Here is a 24,321-nt window from a genome sequence, read left to right on the forward strand (position 1 = left end):
AAACAGATGAAAAAGGAATTACGCCATAAAGAAAATAGATGGCGCAAAACCCCCAACACATCTACCCTCTCAACATTCAAGGGATTCTTACATCACTACAGGACTTCTATTCTATAAAAAAAAAAAAAGGAATACTACGCCAACAAAATACACCACTTCCAGTACGACGCTCAGGCCCTATTTGCTTACGTAACACAAATCACGAAATCAACCCCTCCATCTATTCCAGATGAACAAGCTCTATCCAAGGCTAATGAGCTCGCTTCATTTTTTCAACAGAAGATTCTAAATACCCTCACCCTCCTCCCTCCAAATACTACACCTCTCAAGTCAGGAGAGAAATCCAATGCCCTCAGTAGACCCAAGTTCGACAGTTTCGAACCTATTTCCACCAAAGAGATTGAATCCCTCTTAAAAAAACAGAAACCTTCTAGCCATCCGGCGGATAACATCCCATCGAAACTCCTGCTTCTCATCCCGAACACGATCTCTGGACCTCTGACAAGTATCATAAACGGCCTGCTAACTCAAGGAAATTACCCAGACAGTCTAAAAAACACTTCACTCAAGCCCCTCCTCAAGAAACACAATTTAGATCCCAATGTTCTGGCGAATTTCAGACCCATTTCTAATCTCCCATTCGTTGCCAAACTTACGGAGAAACTAGTAAACACCCAGCTTTCTGAATATCTAGAGGACCACAATATCCTATACTCTTCGCAATATGGTTTCCGCAAATCACGCAACACGGAAACCCTCCTCATCTCACTTACAGACCATATCATAATGGGGTTAGACAAAGGACATTCCTTTCTATTAGTCTTGTTAGACATCTCGGCGGCATTTGATACCGTCAACCACTCCATCCTTCTGGATCGCCTTGCAGATATCGGCATCTCTGGATCAGCCCACAACTGGTTCAAGTCCTTCCTCAGCAATAGAACTTTCAAAGTCAAAATCAATAATAAAGAGTCTCCCCTAACAAATTCAACCCTGGGTGTACCACAAGGATCCTCCTTATCTCCTACCCTCTTTAACATTTACCTCCTCCCCCTCTGCCAACTGTTAACTGATCTCAACCTAATTCATTATCTGTATGCAGACGACGTGCAGATTCTAATCCCTATAACAGAATCTATCTCAAAAGCTCTCACTTATTGGAATAACTGCCTTCTTTCCATCACCAATCTACTTAACAGCTTAAACCTGGTTCTCAATGCCTCAAAGACGGAGCTACTCCTCATCTCCTCAAATGAAAACAATTTTCCGCCACCATCACCACACAATTCCCACATTACATGTAAGCATGTTAGAGACCTTGGGGCAATACTAGACAATCGACTAAACTTAAAGAAAATGGTCAACACAACCTCCAAAGACTGCTTCTACAGACTACAGGTTCTAAAACGACTTAAACCACTACTATTTTTCCATGATTTCAGGACAGTCCTCCAAGCGCTACTGTTCGCCAAAATAGACTACTGCAGTGCCCTCTTCCTAGGCCTCCCCAAATCTACTACCAAACCACTGCAGATGATACAAAATGCGGCAGCGAGACTGCTGACCAGCACCAGCCGCGGTGAACATATCTCACCCATCCTCAGAAACCTACATTGGTTACCAGTAAATTTTAGAATCCTATACAAATCAATCACCCTAATACACAAAACCATCCATCATCAACTTCAACTCGACCTGGAAATCCCATTCAAACTCCACTCCTCTATCAGACCAACAAGAGATGTTCACAAAGGCACTCTACAATTTCCTCCTACTAAAGCCACACGCCTCTCTACGACCAAAGACAGAGCTTTTTCAATAGCAGGCCCATCTATTTGGAACAACATCCCTTCAAACCTCAGATTGGAACCCTGCCTCTTAACTTTCAGAAAAAGACTCAAGACGTGGCTCTTCCACCAAGCCTTCTCTGATCCACCAGACAATCACTAACGGCCCTCCACTCTCACCCGGCCTTTGGCATTTATCTTCATGAACTATGGACTCTGGCACCTCCAGGTTAAAGCACCTTCAAGCTTTAACCCTGTCTCACTATCGTATATTTTATAATTATTACCTGCCTTTATCTTCTTTCCAGCTTATGTTAAGCTTCCAAGTTCTCGATTCCCGTTGATTGTAACTTTGACTTATTCCTATCTATTGTTATCTTTTGTTTACCTGAATTGTTCCTTCAGTTATACCCTCTGTTAAATGTAAACTGATCCGATATGGTTATTTACTATGAAGGTCGGTATAAAAACCTGTTAAATAAATAAATAAATAAAAAGATATGCCTCTCCTTCAGGTATTGCTGATGGAATACTCCTACATACAGGATGTTGACGGTAAGCTGGTGTATGCAAAGGTATTATCCTAGAGAAATAGTTAAAAGTCACTAAAACACAGAAGTAATAATCCTCAGGCAAAGAAAGATACACCAATTTGTCACATAACCAATAGTGTCCTACATATAAATTGGTAAAATTACTAATAAAAGTTGCATTACCACTATAAGGTCTATATATAAAAGGACTAGCAAGCCCATCTCGGTCTGCACATTGTATACAAGGGGTCAAAGTCGAATTAATTTCATTACCGTTCCTAAGAACGCTACAGGCTATATAACTAGATTTAAATTGTACGGTCGCAAAGGTCTCATTTGCTTTTTTGACGGTATTTACAAGTCTAAGAACGCACTGTAAACAACTGTCAGGACCACTTGTTACGGTTGTGGACCCTTGGGCCGGTTGGGACAGAGGATGGTATGCTATGGATGACCACAGCAAGTGTCCCAGCCGGGAGGCGGCGCGGAAGAGGGTCAGGGAAGGTTTCGTCACTGGAAGTCTGAGGGCCCCCTCGGACTAGGTGGAGTCCTATGTGACCAAGGACCCTAGGCAGTGACTGAAGAGACGGACGACGGTTGGGTCCGGGCGGCTGGAGAGTCTTCACCCGGGAAGCCAGTACTCCCCCAGAAGGAGCCCGTAGGAGTCCGGCCGCTGGGACTTAGGAGATTCACCCTGGAAGCCGAAGCCCCCCCACCCCGGGAGGAGCCCGTAGGGGCCCGGCCGCTGGGACTTAGGCGAATCTTCTGGGCCAGGGAGCTCCGAGTACCTGAGGTGCGGAGGAAGCCGAGGGCGGAGTCCAGGAACGAAGCCGGGTCGGAGGCCGGGAGTCAGTGATCCAAACCAAAGCCAGCGATGAAGATGGAGACAGCGTCGAGGACGGAGCCGGAGTCAGAACCAGAAGTCAGAAGTGAAGCCAAGCCAGGGACTGAAGCTGGAGATGAAGTCGTGGGACGAAGCCGGGTCGAACGCCAAAGGTCAGAAGTAGATACCAGAACCAGGGGATAGAGGCAGGAGACGAGTCAGGAGGCAAGCCGGTCGAAGACAGGAAGCAATCACCAATACGCAGCAACTAGCAGTCAGGAACCTGATGAACCTCGTTGCAAGGCACTGGAGTGGTCTGGATGCAGGGTACTTATACCCTGAGGGCATCTGACGTCACCCACGGCAGGACTGAGGTTTTTCCCGCGCTAGCCCCTTCAAATGGAGCTCCTCCCCGCGCGTACTTCAGGGGGCGGGGCCAGCCGCGCCGAACCGTCGGCATCTCTCCCAAGGAGGGAGAGACGCGCTGGAGGGCCTGCAGGTCCTAGGAACCCCCGAAACGGCCCAGGCTGTCCCCGAGGTAGGTGGAGGGACCGGGGCATGGCCCGGGACCGTAACAGTACCCCCTCTCCTACGCCCCCTCCCTGGAGGCCTGGGTTTACTTGGGTGATCCAGATGGAATTGGCGGAAGAGGTCTTTATCCAAGATATGGGAAGAAGGCTCCCAGGGGTTTTCCTCCGGACCGTAGCCCTCCCACGAGAGGAGGTATTCCCACCGACGATGGTGGAATCATACATCCAGAACTTCCTTCACCGTATAGATGCCGTCGGTCTCAGCTTCGGCAGCGGTGGGTTCCGGAAGTTTATCATGAAAGGAGGAGAGCACCACAGGCTTAAGCAAAGACACGTGAAACACGTTGTGAATCCGTAAAGTGGAAGGTAATCGCAGGCGGTAGGACACCGCCCCAACTCGTTCTGCTACGGGGAAAGGACCAATATATCTGTGAGTCAGGCGCATAGAAGGGACCCGTAGATGAATATTTCTGGTGCTCAACCAGACTTTACTCCCTGGAAGGAGGACCGGGGCTGGTCACCATAAACGGTCGGCGTACTTCTTTGCCTTAGCGGAGGCAGTTCGGAGCTTTTCCTGGGTAGATATCCTACCCTGGTCCCTCACCCCGTTTTTGTTTCTCCCTGGTTATATGTAAGGGCTCCTCCCTATAATTTATCTGTATATCTCCTGTTTTATGTAAGGGCTCTGCCTAAAAGTTCTTGTTCATTGTGAACCGATGCGATGTGCGAACGGACATCGGTATATAAGAGACTTCAAATAAATAAATAAATAAATAAAATAATATCCACAGAGCACGCAACTGCTGGGCAGTAAGCTGAACCGCCGGTGAGGAGACAGTCAGAGGCAAAGGCAATGGAGGCCTGGGGCTCTTTCCGTAGACGAGCTGAAATGGGGACTGGTCAGTAGCGGAGTGCTTGTGGCAGTTATATGAAAACTCAGCCCATGGTAAGAGAGTGACCCAGTCATCCTGTAGATCCCCAACGAAAGCTTGGAGGAAGGCCTTCAGTGTTCGGTTAGTCTGCTCAGCCTGGCCGTTGGCTTGAGGGTGAAAGGCGGTAGTGAGATCCAGGCGCACCCCGAACTTCTTGCAGAGAGCCCTCCAATACTTTGCCGTAAACTGCGGCCCATGGTCAGAGGTAATGTGCGAAGGCAGGCCATGTAAACGGAAGACATGTTGTATGAAGAGGTTAGCCAGTTCTGGCGCTGATGGTAGCTTGGCGAGAGGCACGAAGTGGGCCATCTTTGAAAAGCGGTCGACCGTGACCCAGATTACGGTCTTCCCGTCGGAAACTGGCAGATCCACAATAAAATCGGTGGACGAGTGAGTCCAGGGCTCCGAGGGAGTGGGCAGCGGCTGTAGGAGCCCCCAGGGACGTCCATGCAGAGGTTTCTGTTGGGTACAGGTAGGACATGACTGGACATAACGGTGCACATCCTCCTTGACCCGCGGCCACCAATAGAAGTCAGTCAGAAGTTCCAGAGTCCTGGCGATCCCTGGATGCCCGGCGGTCAGAGAATCGTGGGCCCAGGCTAAAACCTTCTTGCGAGAACGGGTGAGCACCACCGTCTTACCCGCGGGAGCCACCTCAGAAGCTGCTAGCAGGACCTTGGCTGGATCTAAGATGTACTGAGGCGGGTTGGGTGCATCCTCAGGCTCCATAGTACGGGAGAACGCATCCGCCCATATGTTCCTGGCCGCCGGTCGGTATCGGAGAGAGAAATTGAACCGACTGAAAAAGAGCGACCAGCGTGCCTGCTGGGGATTAAGGCACTGAGCCCGGCACAGGTATTCGAGGTTCTTGTGGTCGGTGTAGACAACGATCGGGTGCTGTGACCCCTGTAACCTATCCAGGAGTTCCGGTATCAGAGGCAGAGGGTACTGGTCTCGTCGAGTAATGTTGTTCAAGCCACGATAATCTATGCAAGGGCGGAAGGACCCATCTTTCTTTGCCATGAAGAAGAAGCCCGCTCCTGCCGAGGACTTGGAAGGTTGGATGAACCCTCTATCCAGGTTCTCCCGGATGTATGCAGACATGGCTTGGGTTTCTGGAAGAGACAATGGATATACCCGACCTCGAGGTGGTGTGGTACCGGGCAGCAGATTGATCGCACAATAGAATGGGCGATGTTCTGGAAGAATCTCGGCTCTTTCTTTGGAGAAGACATCGTGGAACTCTTGGTAATGAGGAGGTAACGTCAAGGGAATCGTCAGGAGCGGTATTGGGGCCTGAGGCAGCTTCGTCAGGCAGGAGCTAAAGCAGGCAGGCCCCCAGGATGCCACCTGGAGGGAATCCCAGGCGATGACTGGCGAGTGTTTCCGGAGCCAGGGCAGCCCCAGGATGATTGGGTGCATAGACTTCTCTAAAATGAGGAAGGAGATCTCCTCCTGGTGCAGGACACCAGTACGTAAGATGAGCGGCTGGGTGCGCGTAGCAATGGTGCCTGGAAGGAGTTTCCCCTGGATGGAGGATATGCGGAGCGGGAGCCTTTGGGATTGTACTGCAATCTGGAGTTGCTGAGCTAGTTCCTGGAGGATGAAGTTTTCTCCGGCACCTGAGTCGATCAGGGCTTGTGTCTCAAACTCTCCCCCCGGGAGGAGTAAAGTCATTGGAACGAAGCATGGGGAGTCGGGAGCAGCGTGACCTAGGGTTAGCTCCCCAACTGTCCCTAGGTCCGAGCGTTTCCCGGGTGCTCGCTACAATGAGCAAGGAAATGACCTTTACCACCGCAATACAGGCAGAGGCCCAGCGAATGGCGTCTCCTTCTTTCTTCTTGGGAGAGGGGTCCTTGGCCCACCTGCATGGGTTCGATGTCCTGGGCCCCAGAGGAAACCGGCGGGGAATTCCCACTGCAGGAAGGAGCAGGTCCAAAGGTCCCAGACCTAGGAGTTGTCCTTTTCTCTCGAAAGCGGCGCTGGATGCGACGGTCCACCCGACCTGCCAAATCAATAAGATCGTTCAGATCATCAGGGAGGTCTCTGGCCGCCAATTCATCCTGCAATCTCGGGGAGAGACTCTCCAGGAAAATACCATGCAAGCTGTCATTCCCCCAGTTTAATTCAGCGGCGAGAGTCTGAAAATCCATGGCATGTTCCACTAGGGGCCGGTTACCCTGCCGCAGCTGGAGCAGCTCAGAGGCAGCGGTGGGTTTGCGGGCAGCCTCGTCAAAGGACCCGCCTAAACGCGGAAATGAAGTGTACCAGGTTGTCCAGGCAAGGGTCCTGGCGCTCCCAGAGGTTGGAGGCCCAGGACAAGGGTTTCCCATCCAGCAGGGAAATAATAAAAGTTGTCTTGACCCGGTCTGTTGGGAACTGAAGCGGGAGGAGGTTAAACCGGATATAACACTGGTTTAAGAATCCCCGGCAGAGCTTCGCGTCTCCTGAAAACCACGAAGGTGCCGGCATCTGGATGGGGACTGTAGCTGCGAGATTGGCCCCAGCTCCGGGTGCCGTGGAGCTGGCAGCCGTGGCTCCACTGATACGGTCGGCTAGCCCTTGTACTGTCGCCGTTAGGGTGTCGAGGCAAGTCTGCTGCTGTTGTAGCCTCTGGGCTATACCCGGAATGGCTTGCAGGCCTGCGAGGTCCGCTGGGTCCATGGCCTTGCAAACTGTTATAGTTGTGGACCCTTGGGCCGGTTGGGACAGAGGATGGTATGCTATGGATGACCACAGCAAGCATCCCAGCCGGGAGGCAGCGCGGAAGAGGGTCAGGGAAGGTTTCGTCGCTGGAAGTCTGAGGGCCCCCTCGGACTAGGTGGAGTCCTATGCAACCAAGGACCCTAGGCAGTGGCTGAAGAGACGGACGATGGTTGGGTCCGGGTGGCTGGAGAGTCTTCACCCGGGAAGCCAGTACTCCCCCAGGAGGAGTCCGTAGGGGCCCGGCCGCTGGGACTTAGGCGAATCTTCTGGGCCAGGGAGCTCCGAGTATCTGAGGTGCGGAGGAAGCCGAGGTCGGAGTCCAGGAATGAAGCCGGGTTGGAGGCCAGGAGTCAGTGATTCAAACCAAAGCCAGGGAGGAAGCAGGAGACGGAGTCGAGGACGGAGCCAGAGTCAGAACCAGAAGTCCGAAGTGAAGCCAAGCCAGGGAATGAAGCTGGAGACGAAGTCGTGGGACGAAGCCGGGTCGAACGCCAAAGGTCAGAAGTAGATACCAGAACCAGGAGACGAGTCAGGAGGCAAGCTGGGTCGAAGACAGGAAGCAATCACCAATACGCAGCAACTAGCAGTCAGGAACCTGAGGAACCTCGTTGCAAGGCACTGGAGTGGTCTGGTTGCAGGGTACTTATACCCTGAGGGCATCTGACGTCACCCACGGCAGGACTGAGGTTTTTCCCGCACTGGCCCCTTCAAATGGAGCTCCTCCCCGCGCATGCGTCAGGGGGAGGGGCCAGCTGCGCTGGACCATCGGCGTCTCTCCCAAGGAGGGAGAGACGCGCTGGAGGGCCTGCAGGCCCTAGGAACCCCTGAAATGGCCCGGGCCGTTCCCGAGGTAGGTGGAGGGACCGGGGCACGGCCCGGGACCGTAACACCACTGGTATCATTTGCATTGGTAACTACAATAAAGTTGGAACAATTACACTGCTGTTTAAGGTCGGAGATTGGGGGTCTGGGCAGAACTGTGCCTTTAGTTACCACCCATGAATTATTAGTTCTGAAATATGTATAATTACATGGAATAGGATTTGACTCTGTATGATTGTTAGTACAGAGGTATCCTCTAGGTGGCAAACTAGCCAACAACGGTGGGAATTTCATTCTCCCTACATATTGTGACCATAATTTACCTGCCAAAGGGTCCAGTGACACATTTGCATGACAGCACACATTAAATCCTATAATCTGGCATAATCCTACAGGCAAGGCAACAGCTGGCAAATGATTCATAGCAATTGGAAAAGGGGTACAAATAATACAATTTGAAATATTCTCAGGTAAAGTTTTGGTCAATTCCTGGACTGTTTGAACCCACATATTATTCATATGGTTAAACAATTTTTATTGGTATTTGCAAAAGTAACTACAAACATCTAGGAGTCGTGGTTTCTTCAACCCCTCCTAGCCAATACAGAAAAGAACAAATAAGCAAGACGTCTTCCAGTGTCCCTCCCCTCCCCACCCTCTAGCATCTCATCCCTGAGTCCCTAATAATGACGCACAAGTCCACTCCTCCATGACAATAGAGCAATCCGGTTGTGGCTGTGTTTGCCTCGTGCACATGAAAGTTCAAGCATTCAGTATTCTGCTCCGGGCTATGTGTGGAAGCAATTGGATGTAGGGTTCTCACACAGCAAGAAACTGTATCCGCCGCCGAGGGGATCCTTGAGAGGAAAGGGATTCCATATGCATTTGGGAATAAAAGAGATTTCTCCAAACCTAAAAAGAGGGCGGGTCCACTTCTCGCCATCCCATTATATGACTCTTTTCCCAACCAAACACGCCTTTTGAACTAAAAGGCAGATACCAGGATCCCGAAGCCGCAAGGAGGGTATATAGCCAAACAGTAACCAGGAAGGAACAATTGGTATGGAAGTCCTCAGAATAATGGCCAAATATTTCGCAATTTGAGCCCAAAACCCCCTGATAGCTGGACATGACCAGAAAGCATGGGCCAAAGTGCCCAAGACCTCCGGGCATCGTATACAAAAGGCAGAGGTGGCAAAACTTTGACGAAATGCCATCTGAAGAGAGATAGAGGCCCGTCCCAGAAATTTATATTGCAGCTCTCGATAATAGCTATTACACAAGATCCTGGCCACTCCCCCAAAACATATACGTATCATAGGTGCAGTCACTACAAAGTCACCATCTCCAGTCCAACGATCACCCAGTACAGCAAAGATCTCCAAAAGCCTCTCTGCTCACAAATGTTTATAATAAAAGGACAAGGACGTCACCTTGTTGCTCGACAAGAATAAAGCATCTTCTAGTTTCTGGAATGTGCGACATTGCAAAAAGGCTTGTGGAATGGATTTCAAATAGTGAGCAATCTGAAGGTAAGGGAAAGGGGAGGCATTGCCCAGTCCATAGGACTCACGAAATTCTGCAAAGGGAAGCGGATAGCCTTCTTGAGTTAATAAATGCCCCAAATGAGTGATGCCCAAAGTCTGCCACGTCCGAAAAACCAGTTGCTGAGAACCTGGGGAAAACTCAGGATTGCCGACCACTGGCAATAGATAAGCACACACTCGGGGTATTTGCAATCTCTTAGTAAGAGCAATCCAGGCCTGTCGTATCGGGCGGATATTAGTGGATCGAGCAAAAAAAAAAAAAACCGTGAGCTTAGTCGGTTCAGCCTGAAGGGCTCCCCATTAAATACAGGATACAGTTCAAAAGCAGCATGATGATGCATAAGGCCCTTCATAGCATATCCCCACTCAACTTAACCTTCAAGCTGCAACTACATACTTCGGACAAGCCGACTAGAAGTGCATACCAAAACAGAATGATTACTCAGCCCGCAAAATCCTCGCTGAGAAAACGCGCTCTATCAACCGCGGGACCGTCCCTCTGGAATTCCCTACCACCAGACCTCCGCCTGGAGTCGTGCCATACCACTTTTAAGGCAAAATTAAAGACTTGGCTCTTCCTGCAAGCATTCCCAGAGAGCTAAGAACTAACTTATATAACAATCCATAACAACCCTGTCCTTTGGTTCTAATGTATTATTCTCTGCACTATTTATTTTAATTAAGATTTATATTGCCTTTTTTATTTATTTTTTATCTTTTTTTGTTTAAAAGTTGAAACTAGTTAGTTGGTTCGCTTATTCTTATTAGATCAAGTTCTGATTTGTTCCATGTAAACTGCCACACGGCAGTAGTTATTACCGTTTAACTGTGAACCGGAGCGATATGTATTGTATACAGGAACTCCCGGTATATAAAAATCCATAAATAAATAAATAAGTGAGTGTAATCGGGGCAGAGAGGGCCCGGTCGGCTTCTAAATTGGTGTATGTAGCCATGCCCAATATCCATTCTCTAATTATGCGCATACCACTGGCCAGGTTATACAGCATCAAATTGGTTATCCCAGGACAAGCAGGATGCTAGTCCTCACACATGGGTGACGTCACTGACGGAGCCCTATTGCGGGAAAAACTTTATGTCAAAGTTTCTAGAAAACTTTGACTGGCCCTGTGAGGCCACTGAGCATGCCCAGCATGCCATGATATTCTCTGCCACAGGGGTCTCTCCAGTCTTCGTTTTTCCGCACTGCTGTAGGCATCACGGAGCAGGAGCCGTTGCGAGTCTCTCACAACAATTTCTGACTGAAAAGTCATATATTTTCAAAAAATATTTTCTCCCATCAGGATCTCTCGGGGTTTTCCACCGGCTGGTGAGTACCTCTGTCTCATATTTTACTCTTAGAGTAAAATAATTTTTTTTCTCACAAGTTCCCATTTTTCTCATCGACGGCTGTCGATCCAAAATGTCCACGGGCTTCAAAAAATGCCCTATATGTAACTGGACAATGTCCATCACCGACCCGCACCTCGAGAGTGTGATGTGTCTTGGTCAAAAACACGATGTCAACACCTGCCCAAAATGCGCGGAGATGACGGTAAAAGGAAGGAAAGCTCGTCAAGAGAAAACGGAACATTTGTTCCACCTTCAACTTCTTCCATCTCCCTCGACGTCATCAAAATCGTCTCCGGCCGGAGTTACTAAACGTGTCTTACTTAAAAAACATTGCCCGGGAGAATCAGGGGACCATCCTTCCCCGGCGTCGTCAACGGCATCACTAAAGTCCATCGATCAACACAAAACAAAACATCATCATCGACGTCGGAGTCTTCTCTTCCCCAGGAAGAATCGACGGCAAAGCAGCCACGGACCCAAAATACATCGGTTCCTTCTACGCCTGGGCCTGTTCATCAGGAGTCGTCGATACCAGAACCTCCACAGGGCTCTGTGCAGGATCTGCCACCATAACCTCCGCCACCGCGTACAACTGCTCTGACTCCCATCAGTTGTAACGCCGGAATTGTCTGTCCTTATCAGGCAAGCGGTCATGCAGGCTCTTCAGGAACTGCAAACAACTCCGGCGCTGCCGCCGATGCTGGTGCCTACAGCACCGATGCCGGTAAACTTACCGATGCTGGTGGTAACACCGATGCCAGTGTCGATGCCGGTGCCAGGCTCGAAATCGATGCCCGCACCAAGGATCATTACTGCATCGACATCGATTTATGCTCAGATACCAACGACTTCATCGAGGCCGACCTCGGTGCCAGCACCGTTAACATCATCGACACCATTGCTGGCACTTCCATCGACACCTGCATCGATACCAACCTCCATGCCATCGATGCAGCCACTGTCTGAAGATCCAGAACAACATGATTTGGCATTTTTTCAACGTCATAGATACCCTTCCACCAAAAACATTAGAGGGCACTTCTCAAGTAATACCCTCTGATGATCCACAGCCAGGACCTTCGGGCCTTCATCATCTACCCAGATCTTCCCCACTATCTCCATATAGGGATGATCAAAATGACTCTTGGGATGATCAACATACTGATACCTCCTTTGAAGACTTCATGTCAGAGCCTTATCCTCCAGAACAACGGAAAAAGTCCCCACCAGAGGATTTATCCTTTTCCACCTTCATACAAGAGATGGCAGATACCATACCCTTTAAGCTGGTTGCGGAAGAAGATACAGGGCAACAAACTTTAGAAGTACTTCAATTTGTTGACCCACCAAAACAGGTATTGGCTATTCCAATACATGAGGTACTTCTGGATCTCCAGCATAGTATCTGGGAGCACCCATGTTCTGTCTCTGCTGTCAACAAATGAGTAGACACCACATACTTAATACAAGCTGCTCCTGGATATCAAAAACCACAACTACCACACCAATCTGTGGTAGTGGAATCTGCCCAGAAGAAATCCAAACGTATTCGTCCACATTCTTCAACCCCCCCAGGAAAAGATCACAGGTTTCTCGATTCCCTGGGTAGAAAGGTGTATCAAGGGGCTATCCTGAATGCCAGAATTTCCTCTTACCAACTTTACATGACACAGTATCAGAGGAATCTGTGGAAGCAGAATCAGGAATTCACCACATCTTTACCATCACAATTTCAGGAAGCAGCACAGGCCATAATTCATAAAAGCCTAGAGGCCGGGAAACATGAAGTAAGGGCGGCCTACGATAGTTTCGAAACGGCTTCCAGAACAGCAGCTGCTGGGATTAGTGCTCGACGATGGGCATGGCTTAAGGCCTCTGACCTTAGGCCTGAGGTCCAAGATAAACTGGTTGACTTGCCATGTGTTGGGGATAACCTTTTTGGTTCAAAGGTCCAGGATGCTGTGGCACAACTAAAAGAACATACAGAGACCTTATGTCAATTGTCACAGGTCCCACAAGAACCCTCTACACAGCCTCCTCGTCGTCATCCTAGGTGAGAACCCAGACGCCCATGCTACCGGCAAAGACGGTACTACCCCCAAGCATCCAAGGGCAGGTCCACTAGGCCGCAACAACGTTCCCAGGCCAGACAACCAAGAACTACTTGCCCACAACCTCCTCCACAGACAGGGCCAGCTGCGGGTTTTTGAAACTCAAACCAGAGAACAAATCCATCTCCTAAATCCTCGACCAGACCTACCAGTAGGAGGCAGAATATCCTATTTTCACAATCATTGGCTCAGAATTACATCAGACCAATGGGTACTCTCCATAGTCTCTCGAGGTTACAAACTCAATTTCCTCTCAGTTCCACCAGAATCTCCACCGAGATTTTTTCTACAGCAAGAATCTCAGCTAATTCATCTACAAGCAGAATTATCCATCCTTCTGAGAGCCAGGGCTATACAACTAGTGCCCCGGACTCAGCAGGGCAGAGGATTCTACTCCCGTTATTTCCTCATTCCAAAGAAAAGCGGAGGCCTACGTCCCATCTTAGATCTCAGAAATCTCAACAAATTTCTGAAGAAAGAAAAGTTCAGGATGGTATCTCTAGGCACCATGCTTCCACTTCTTCAATCAGGAGATTGGCTTTGTTCTCTGGATCTTCAAGACGCCTTCGCTCACATTCCAATATTCCCTCCTCATCGCAAGTACCTGCGCTTCATGGTGGGCCATCAACATTTCCAGTACAGAGTTCTGCCATTCGGACTAGCCTCTGCTCCCAGAGTATTCACAAAATGTCTGGCAGTAATAGCAGGACAGTTGCACAAAGTGTCCATGTCTTTCCATATCTAGACGACTGGCTCATCAGAAGTCAGTCTCAACAAGGAGCTCTCACTTCTCTCAGTCGAACGATTTCTCTACTTCATTCCATGGGTTTTCTCATCAACTATCAAAAATCCCACCTTACTCCATCTCACCTACTTCAATTCATAGGTGCAGACTTGAACACTATCCTATCAAGAGCCTTTCTACCTGAAGATCTGGCAAATACACTTTCACTCCTGGCAAAATCCATTTACTCACAGAAACAAGCGACAGCTCATCAGTTTCTAACCTTACTAGGCCACATGGCCTCCATTGTTCATGTAACTCCTATGGCACGGCTCGCCATGAAGGTTACCCAATGGACTCTAAGATCACAATGGATCCAAGCCATTCAACCACTACATTATCCAATTCAAGTAACCCACCAACTAAGATTATCTCTACTTTGGTGGGCAAACATGGACAACTTGTGCAAAGGCCTACCTTTTCAGCAACCAGTCCCACAGATAACTTTAACTACAGATGCATCCACCTTGGGTTGGGGAGCTCACATAGACAATCTCCAAACCCAAGGAACTTGGACAAAACTCGAAGCAACATTTCAAATCAATTTCCTAGAGCTTCGAGCTATATGTTATGCGCTGCATGAGTTCAAGGACTGCCTTTCACAAAAGACTGTCCTAATCCAAACGGACAACACAGTAGCCATGTGGTACATCAACAAACAGGGAGGTACGGGCTCGTGTCTCCTTTGTCAAGAAGCTGCACAGATTTGGGCCTGGGCCCTAACACACTCAATGTTTCTCCGGGCCACTTATCTGGCAGGCATTCAGAATGTACTAGCAGATCGACTCAGTCGTCAATTCCAACCACACGAATGGTCCCTGGATCCCTCAGTAGCGACCAGGATCTTTCAACGTTGGGGTCAACCAACAGTAGACCTCTTTGCATCACACCTGAGTCACAAAGTGGAAAAATTCTGTTCTCTACACAAACAGAAAAACCAGCTCCCCCTTGGGACTCAGGCTTTCTATACGCGTATCCTCCAATAACGCTCATAACCAAAACACTAGTGAAGCTACAACAGGACAAGGGGTCCATGAAAATCATAGCTCCGTATTGGCCTCGACAAGTATGGTTTCCCACACTTCTAGACCTCTCGATCAGGGATCCAATTCATCTGGGAGTAGCTCCCACTCTCATAACTCAGGATCAAGGTCGGTTGCACCATCCCAACCTTCAATCCCTATCCCTGACAGCAAGGATGTTGAAAGCTTGATCTTAAAACCACTCAATCTTTCAACTAATGTCTCTCAAGTGCTTATAGCTTCACGTAAACCTTCCACACGAAAGAACTATTCCTCCAAATGGAAAAAGTTTACTTTGTGGTGCAGGCAAAAGATCCTTTCACCTGCCCCACTACTTCTCTATTAGACTACTTATACCATCTTTCAGAATCTGGTCTCCAGACTTCATCTGTAAGAGTATACTTAAGTGCAATCTCAGCTTACCATCACAAGCTGGGAGATGCACCAATATCCACACATCCTCTTGTCAGTAGATTTATGAGAGGTTTAACTCAACTTAAACCACCAATTCGGCCACCTGTCACAGAATGGGACCTGAATTTGGTCTTTTTTTTTTCAATTCTTTATTTATCATTTTCCATTACAAAAATTCATCATTTTTGCAAATTCGAAAAAACTGAGATAAACATTCACAATTTAAACCATAGAAACTGCCTTTTTTTTAGGCCAATTGCTTAACATATATTTCTCATAATCCAGAAATCAATAATTTCTATATTGGACCCCACGCAATTCAAGGGGAGTATATTAAAAAAGAAAAAAAGAAAATTCAGAGAAGAGAAACATGGTACGCTGACTATCAAAATTTTTACTTCATGCATTAATGGGCGTAGATGTAGCTGGCTTCTTCGAATCTATAAAGGTCTTTAATTGTTCAGAGGAAAAAAAGATAAATATTTCTCCACCCCTTTTTAGGACGCACTTACAAGGAAATTTAAGCATAAAAGAAAAACCTAAATCAATAACCTCTTGGCGAAGAGCTAAAAACCCCCTTCGTCTAGTTTGTGTACTTGCGGCCAAATCAGGATAGATTTTAATATTGGCATTCATAAATGATATAGGAAATTTTCTAAAATATTTTCGCATTACACCTTGTAAGTCAGATAAAGAAATGAAAGAAACCAGGAGCGTTGCTCTTTCTAATATTTCAATCGTGGAATTCTCAATTATTTCGGTGAGATTCTCTTGCCAATTTTGACCAGCGCTTGTTGCAGCTGGTCTAAGGAGAAAATAGCACTTGTTAATCAATGGTAATTCTTGCGTATATTCCAAAACTTCCACCAAAAACTTTTTCAAAGTGGTAAACGGGGTTTCCCCAATAACTCTAGGAAAATTCAACATCCGCAAGTTAAATTGCCTGGTTTTGTTCTCCAGTATTTCAATTCTTTTTGCAAGAATTTCTCTATCTCTAAACGTGGCTACTTTGAAATCTAATGTCCCAGATTCTTTCTCTTCTAATGCAACAACTTTAGCTGATAAAGAATTTATTTGATTCTGCATTTGAGAATTTAAGTTTGTATTCTGCAATATTGAATGCTCCATTTTAACATTAAGAGCATTTAAAGCATTAGTCATTCCAGCCATCATGTCCCATAATACTGCAAGAGTGACAACTTGAGGCTTTTCAGGGACTACTAGGGGCACAAAATTAGGAGTTCCCCCACTAGAACTTGGCAGCGAATCTCCAGTGGCATCAGCCCTTAATGTGCCCGGTTCCAGCCCAGTACCTGCTGTTCCTCCGCTAATCCGAGTGCCGGACTCCCCCGATCCAGTTTGTCCTGCTTCTCCTGAAGCCACAGGCATCGCTGTTCCGTCTGCACACAGTCCAAGAGCGGTGCACCCAGTTAGCGGTCCGTGCTGCAACACTTCCCCAGTCCTCTGTGTCGGAGCTTGCCTAAGATCAGGGCTCAAGGATAACTCCTCCGCAGGCACAAACGAAGCTCCCTCTTCGTTTGGCACATCGGGATCCTCATTCCTTGGTTCTTTTGTTGAAGTGTTGAGAAATTTTGTAATTTCCAGCTGTACTGCAGGTGAAGGTAAGGAAACAGCAGGGAAAACTCGTATTTTCCCTTTTCTTTTAGGAGGCATTGTTTAAAGAAGAAAAAATCACTGCAGAGCTAGAAACACACAGCCTCTCCCAACATTCAGCGTGCCACCATCTTGGAGTCCTCCCCTGAATTTGGTCTTAACAAGACTCATGCATTCTCCCTTTGAACCCATGAATTCCTGTGATCTCAAATGTCTCACATGGAAGACTATCTTCCTCATAGCCATTACTTCAGCTAGAAGGGTTAGTGAGTTACAAGCATTTGTCACGTACTCACCCTACACAAAGTTCTTACATGACAGAGTGGTTCTTCGTACACATCCAAAATTCCTTTCCAAAATAGTTACGGAATTCCACTTGAACCAATCAATAGTTTTACCCACATTCTTTCCACGATCTCATTCTCATCAAGGAGAATGGGCTTTACATACATTGGACTGTAAACGTGCGCTAGCATTTTACTTAGACCACACTGCAGTCCACAGGAAATCCACTCAACTCTTTGTATCTTATGATCCAGACAAACCAGGAAAAGCAGTGGTAAACACACTCTTTCCAACAGGTTAGCAGATTGCATACAGTTTTGCTATGAAAAAGCAGGCCTTCCTCTCCTAAGGGTGAGTAAAGGCACACTCAGTAAGGGCAATGTCAACCTCAGTAGCACACTGTCGTTCAGTGCCAATCCTTGACATATGTAAAGCAGCAACATGGAGTTCTCTTCACACATTTGCAGCTCATTACTGCTTGGACAAAGAAGGATGACAAGATTCAGCCTATGGACAATCTGTCTTAAAGAACTTGTTTCCAGTTTAATCCCAACTCCTTCTACATCCAACCTGTTGTGATCTTTGGCTGACTCATTTGCAACAAAAATACTTCAGTGTCACTTCACTACCAAATGATTCAGCCTCTAGCTTGCAAATCACCAATGTGTGAGGACGAGCATCCTGCTTGTCCTGGGAGAAAGCAAAATTGCTTACCTTGTAATAGGTGTTATCCCAGGACAGCAGGATGTAGTCCTCACGAAACCCACCCCCCACCCCGCAGAGTTGGGCCTCATACCTTTTATTATTTTATTTTTGCTGAAGCTTTTTGCTACATACAAGACTGAAGAGAGACCCCTGTGGCAGAGAATATCATTGCATGCTGGGCATGCTCAGTTGCCTCACAGGACCTCACAGGGCCAGTCAAAGTTTTCTAGAAACTTTGACATAAAGTTTTTCCCGCAATAGGGCTTTATGTCTGGAAGGGTATAGAGTCCAACAGGATAAACATAGAAACATAGAAACATAGAAATGACGGCAGAAGAAGACCAAATGGCCCATCCAGTCTGCCCAGCAAGCTTCCCTCATTTCTTCTCCCATACTTATCTGTTTCTCTTAGCTCTTGGTTCTAATTCCCTTCCACCCCCGCCATTAATGTAGAGAGCGGTGGAGGAGCTGCATCCAAGTGAAATATCTAGCTTGATAAAGATCATACAAGAGACTAAATGTGCAGTAGAATCTATATGGGTAGAAATCCCATGTGTGTTGGGTAAGGGTATAGTGATAGGAGTATACTACCGTCCACCTGGACATAATGGTCAGATAGATGATGAAATGCTAAGAGAAATCAGGGAAGCTAACCAATTTGGCAGTGCAATAATAATGGGAGATTTCAGTTACCCCAATATTGACTGGGTAAATGTAATATCAGGACTTGCTAGAGACATAAAGTTCCTGGATGTAATAAATGACAGCTTCATGGAGCAATTGGTTCAGGAACCAATAAGAGAGGGAGCTATTTTAGATTTAATTCTTAGTGGAATGCAGGATTTTTTGAGAGAGTTAATAGTGGTGGGGTCACTTGGCAATAGTGATCATAACATGATCAAATTTAAACTAATAACTGGAAGGGGGACAATAAGTAAATCTGCAGCTCTAACACTAAACTTTCAAAAGGGAAACTTTTATAAAATGAGGAAAATAGTTAGAAAAAAACTGAAAGGTGCAGCTGCAAAAGTTAAAAGTGTTCAACAGACATGGACATTGTTTAAAAATACAAGCCTAGAGGCGCAGTCCAGATGTATTCCACGCATTAAGAAAGGTGGAAGGAAGGCAAAACGATTACCGTCATGGTTAAAAGGTGAGGTGAAAGAGGCTATTTCCTAGTGTGTAGCAGATGGATTCAGGACCAATGGGTATAGTGTGCTCCTGATAGCAGTTGGCGACAGAGTCAGATTTCAATCTGATATCAGCACCAGTACATATACCCGTGCAGTAAGCTCTGCCGCGTGCATGTTGTAAAATCCAGGGTCGGCGCGCGCAAAGGGGTGCACAATTGTGCAACTTGTGCACTCCGAGTCACGCAGGCTTCCTCCGTTCCCTCCGTGGCCGCTCTGAAATTTCCTTCCGCCCCTCCACCTTCCCCTCCCTTCCCCTATCTAACCTGACCCCCAGCCCTATCTAAACCCCCCCCTACCATTATCGTGCTGGCCGACCATCCCTCGGCGCGCCATCCCCCGGCACATCGGCTGTTCCAGAGGCCTCGGTCCCGCCCCCGAACCAGCGCCCCGTCCACAGCCCCACCCCCAGAACGCCCCTTTTTCGGAGCCCCGGGACATACACGCATCCCGGGGCTTGCGCGCGCTGCCGAGCCTATGCAAAATAGGCTCAACATACTCAGGGGCAGATTTTCTCGGGTTACGTGAGTAGCCTTTGAAAATCTGCCCCATTATCGCTGGCAGTACCGCCGGAAATAACTACACCTTTCCCATTGGCGGTACGGGTGCAAAGGTGTGCAACGAGCCCACAACTGCAACAGGCAAAAACACACCACCACGATGCGGCCACCTGTTCAATATCAGCCCAGCCCCTTTTTTTCCTGCAGCTTATCATTCCGTTATAAATATAGGGCCATAATTTGAAAGTTAACAAGGTCATAATTTGAAAGTTAACAGGCAATTTGTTTTATTCCCTTTCTTATGATAAATCAGTTTGTTTTTGAATCCATATTTCATCTTCATTATACAAAAGTAGATCTACCCATTCTTAAAGTTGTAACTTGCTTAAATATTTTGTTAAAGTCTAATAGTTTTTGTGTCGTCTACAAATCTTTAATCTTTTTTCAAGCTCGCATTAAGCTGCCATTCTGTTTTTCTTCTGGAAAGAGACCAGGCTATTGCCTTTAAGGATCACCTTGGAGGCATTCAGGACGGTATTCACCATTAGCATGCTCTCAAAAGTAATTTAATAACTCTTCATTAAATTATTCTAAGTAATGTGAATCCTTTAGCAGTATAATGTTCAGTTTCCAGGTGCTTTATCATTTTTAGAAGGAAAGTTTTGATAATATAAGGCAAGTGTGAGGCTGACCAGACCCAGGATATTATACCATATCACTTAATGAGTTATTTGTTGGGGAATCAATGGAAATAAGATCTGTCCTAATGTATGATTGATGAAGAGTTAAATAGAAAGAGAAGCTTTTCCAAGCATTCATCAACCCTTCTGCTTTAGATACCTTTTTAATATAGTGTGGTCATATTATGAACCTGATCCATGTTCTCAGAAGCTTAACAACATCAAGTGGAAAATTACTGCAGTGACTACAAAAAGATTCCTTTTAATTAATGCTTCTTGCAGGTTGCCAGATAGTTAATGAAAATTAGTTAAGCATCTTAAAATTGAATTTTATATCAGCCTGTATGAAGCATTAATTAAATAGCTGTTGCAGCCTTGTTGACTACTTCACTTGTTGCTTTTGAGGATCTGCTGAGAACTTAAAAAGGTTCTGAAATTTAAAAACAATTTAACTCCTTTTGGAGAAACAGGTAATATTTAAAAAAAAAACAAAAAATTGCTTATGAACTATTGATAGTTTGGGATTACAGTCCTGTTTTGAAATATCTCTGAATGAATTTTGCATCAAGACAGTGATTCTTTTTTAGAATATTGTGTTTTTTTCTTCTGTTTTTGGAATGATGATATGATTTTAATTCTGTAACCTACCTAGAATGTTTTATGTCAAAATAGGAAGGATTTAAGAGCTTTTAAATAAATTAAATAATTTAATGAAATGGTTGGAGCAAACAGGTGTGAGGCTAATGCTGATTCAGATTAGTGCTTGAAAGATATTGATAAGGGTGGAAAAAGAAATAGAAAGAAAATTAACAGTAATGCAATCACTTCTTGGTACTCACATGGTCCCATTACAAATGTGAAATCTTTTGAATAGCTGAATTAGTTTCACATGTATTAATATGATTTTTCGTGTATGTCACTTACTAAACTTGGAGGTGTGCAGATAAATGCAGAATGTGAATCTTGTAAGTGCTATTCAGAAAGTTCAAAGTGTGAACGTCTTGGCATCCTGAGGAAGGAAGAAGGTTGAAGGAGGGAATGAGAGTGTCAGTTCTTCAAGATTTTGCCAGCATTATAGTCAGAGTTGTAATGAATAATTTCTAGCTTTTCACAGTTTCCTATGGCGTGGCATTACAGAGTCACACTGGTTTTGTAATCTCTTGCACATCTGGTGTTTATCTGCGGAAAACAGAAAGCTTGTAAAAAAAATAAAAAATAACAGCGCAGCTCTTCTAATTAATATAGCTGATTAATCCATCCTCAAAAGATGCTTTTTCTTTTTTTTTTCTTTATTGCTGATTATCATATGCTGCTTCTCAAATGTCTTCAAGGTAGTGATTTGAGTTGTGCTCATTTTTCCTATTGCAGCCTACTTTTATTGACTCCTGAGTGTATTTGATTTAGTTCTTGGGAATATGTCTGACTGTAACCATCGCTATGTACTCTTTGAAGTTTAACTGGAATGCAGTCTACATCATGCTATAGTAACAGAGCCTAGATGTGTATTTGTGAGTGGTTGAGATTCTGTGTATGTGAGGGTGAGAGACTCTGGGGGTAGGTTAGAGAGGCTCTGTCTATGGGGTGCATGAGAGCCTGTATATGTGTGTGGCTGGGTGAGACCATGACTGTTGGGGTGTGTGTGCATGTGTGACTGCCTGTGTGTATGGATGACTACGTAGGTGGGTGGGTGAGAGCCTGGGTGTGTGTTTGTGGGCGGGTAAGATCCTGTATATGTGTCAGTGTATGTGTGAGAGAGGCTGTGTGTGGGGGTGTGGAAGGAGGAAAGCTCTGTGTGGGGGTGAGGGAGAGAGTCTGTGTGTATTTGTGTGTGCAGGTAGGTGGATGAGAGCCTGTATGTGGGGATGTGTGTGTATGTGTGACAGCTAATGTGTGATTGTTTGTGAGAGCCAGTATGTGTTTGGCAGTTGTCAAACCTATACTCAAAAAAACCTAATCTCGACCCCACAGATCCAACCAATTTTAGACCTATCTCAAACCTACCTTTTCTTGCCAAAATCACGGAAAAAATAGTCAACATCCGTCTATCTGAATATCTTGACAACCACAACATCCTGTCCCCATCCCAATTTGGCTTCTGTAAATTCCTCAGTACAGAAACACTCCTATTATCACTTGCTGACAACATACTGAAAGGAATGGACAATGGCCACTCCTTCCTCCTGGCATTGCTTGACATATCATCCGCTTTCGATACCATTAACCACAACACTCTGCTAAAATTACTCTCTGACATCGGCATAACAGGAACAGCATTTCTTTGGTTGAAATCATACCTCGAAAACAGACAATTCAAGGTCAAGCTGGGTAACAATGAATCTGATCCAATTAACATTACCTGCGGTGTTCCCCAAGGATCCGCATTATCCTCTACCCTTTTTAACATTTACAGGTTACCCCTCTGCAAACTCCTAACCAACCTAAATATCTCCCACTACATACACGCGGACGATGTCCAAATTCTCATCCCCTTTAATGATTCACTACCCAAGGCCCTAAAGATTTGGGACAACTGCCTGACCTCTATCAACCATCTTCTTACTAACATGAACCTAGCGCTTAACCCTTCCAAAACAGAACTCCTCATCATACCCCACAATGCCCACACCCACTACAACCCCACACCCTCATTCAAACCCTTCACCTTATACACCCGAAACCTGACAATCAATTAAATTTAAAACCATTCATTAAATCCACCCTGAAAGAACGCTATTTCAAACTACATGTTTTAAAAAAAATGAGACCACTCCTTCATACCACTGATTTTCGAATGTACTTCAAAACATCATCTTTTCTAAAATTGACTATTGTAGCTCACTCCTGCTTGGACTCCCTACTTTTTCCATCAAACCTCTACAACTACTACAAAATGCCAGAGCCAGAATTCTCACCAATACACGCAAGAAAGACTACATCACCCCAATCTTAAAAGATCTCCATTGGCTCCCAGTTGCCTCAAGAATTCAATACCAAACCCTATCCCTCATACATAAAACACTAATCAACGATAGTACACACTGGCTACACAATTCTCTCCACTTTCATACATCTAACAGACCCACCAGAGCAGCTTACCAAGGAACCCTACATATACCATCTCCTAAACTCACACACCTCTCCTCCACTAGGGACAGAGCATTCTCCATTGCAGGCCCCTCTATGTGGAACACCATGCCCCCTGACCCCCGCACTGAATCATGCACTGATAAATTAAAAAAAAAATGTAAAAACTTGGCTCTTCAAACAGGCCTTTAACTAACTCCTCTCCTCTCTCCATTCAGTGAATCCATGTCAAATTTCCCTACACCCCCCTTCACTCACACACCGGTACACTGTTCTTTTCTTACAAGTTTTTCCTTTACCCCCTCTACACAATGGTCATGTTACTCGCCTATTATTGTAATTATGTCTCTCCCCTTACAATCTCCCTTGTACATGCTTGTATATAGTATACCAATATTAATTTTAATTTCAACCTTATGCATGCCTTATTAATTTTAAATTTTACCTTAATTAATTGTCTCTTATTTCTATTATAATTCTGTGCTATATCCGTTTGAGTTATCTCTTCTATGTTCGCGCTTACTGCATTCTCCTCCCTCCTCCCCCCCTACGTCCTCATCGGCGTTGTTATACCGTCAACTTGCTCTTTTGAGAATATAGTTCAGATGTAACTTCCTTTCTATTTCCACTTGTTGTAATGTAAACCGATGTGATGTGAAAACGAATATCGGTATATAAAAACTATTAAATAAATAAAATAAATGTGTGTGCAAGAGCTAGTGTGGATAGGTGGGGAGAGCCAGTGAGATCCTGTGTAAAGGTACATGTTTGTGAGGGAGTGAGATCCTGTATGTGTGTGTGTGTGAGAGAGGATAAAGTTTGTACAGTTCCCCCTCCCCCAATTCACAACAGTTTCAGAGTGGTTGGAAATCAAAACATCCCTATTATGGAGTCTCAAT

General features: G+C 46.0%; 1 protein-coding gene across 1 annotated transcript in view; it reads left to right on the forward strand.

The window, feature by feature from the left end:
* Positions 1–24,321, forward strand: part of DEAF1 (DEAF1 transcription factor) — a 366,149-nt gene that overhangs the window by 270,662 nt on the left and 71,166 nt on the right.

The sequence above is a fragment of the Rhinatrema bivittatum genome, chromosome 17 (assembly GCF_901001135.1).
Source record: "Rhinatrema bivittatum chromosome 17, aRhiBiv1.1, whole genome shotgun sequence".
Lineage (NCBI taxonomy): Eukaryota > Metazoa > Chordata > Amphibia > Gymnophiona > Rhinatrematidae > Rhinatrema > Rhinatrema bivittatum.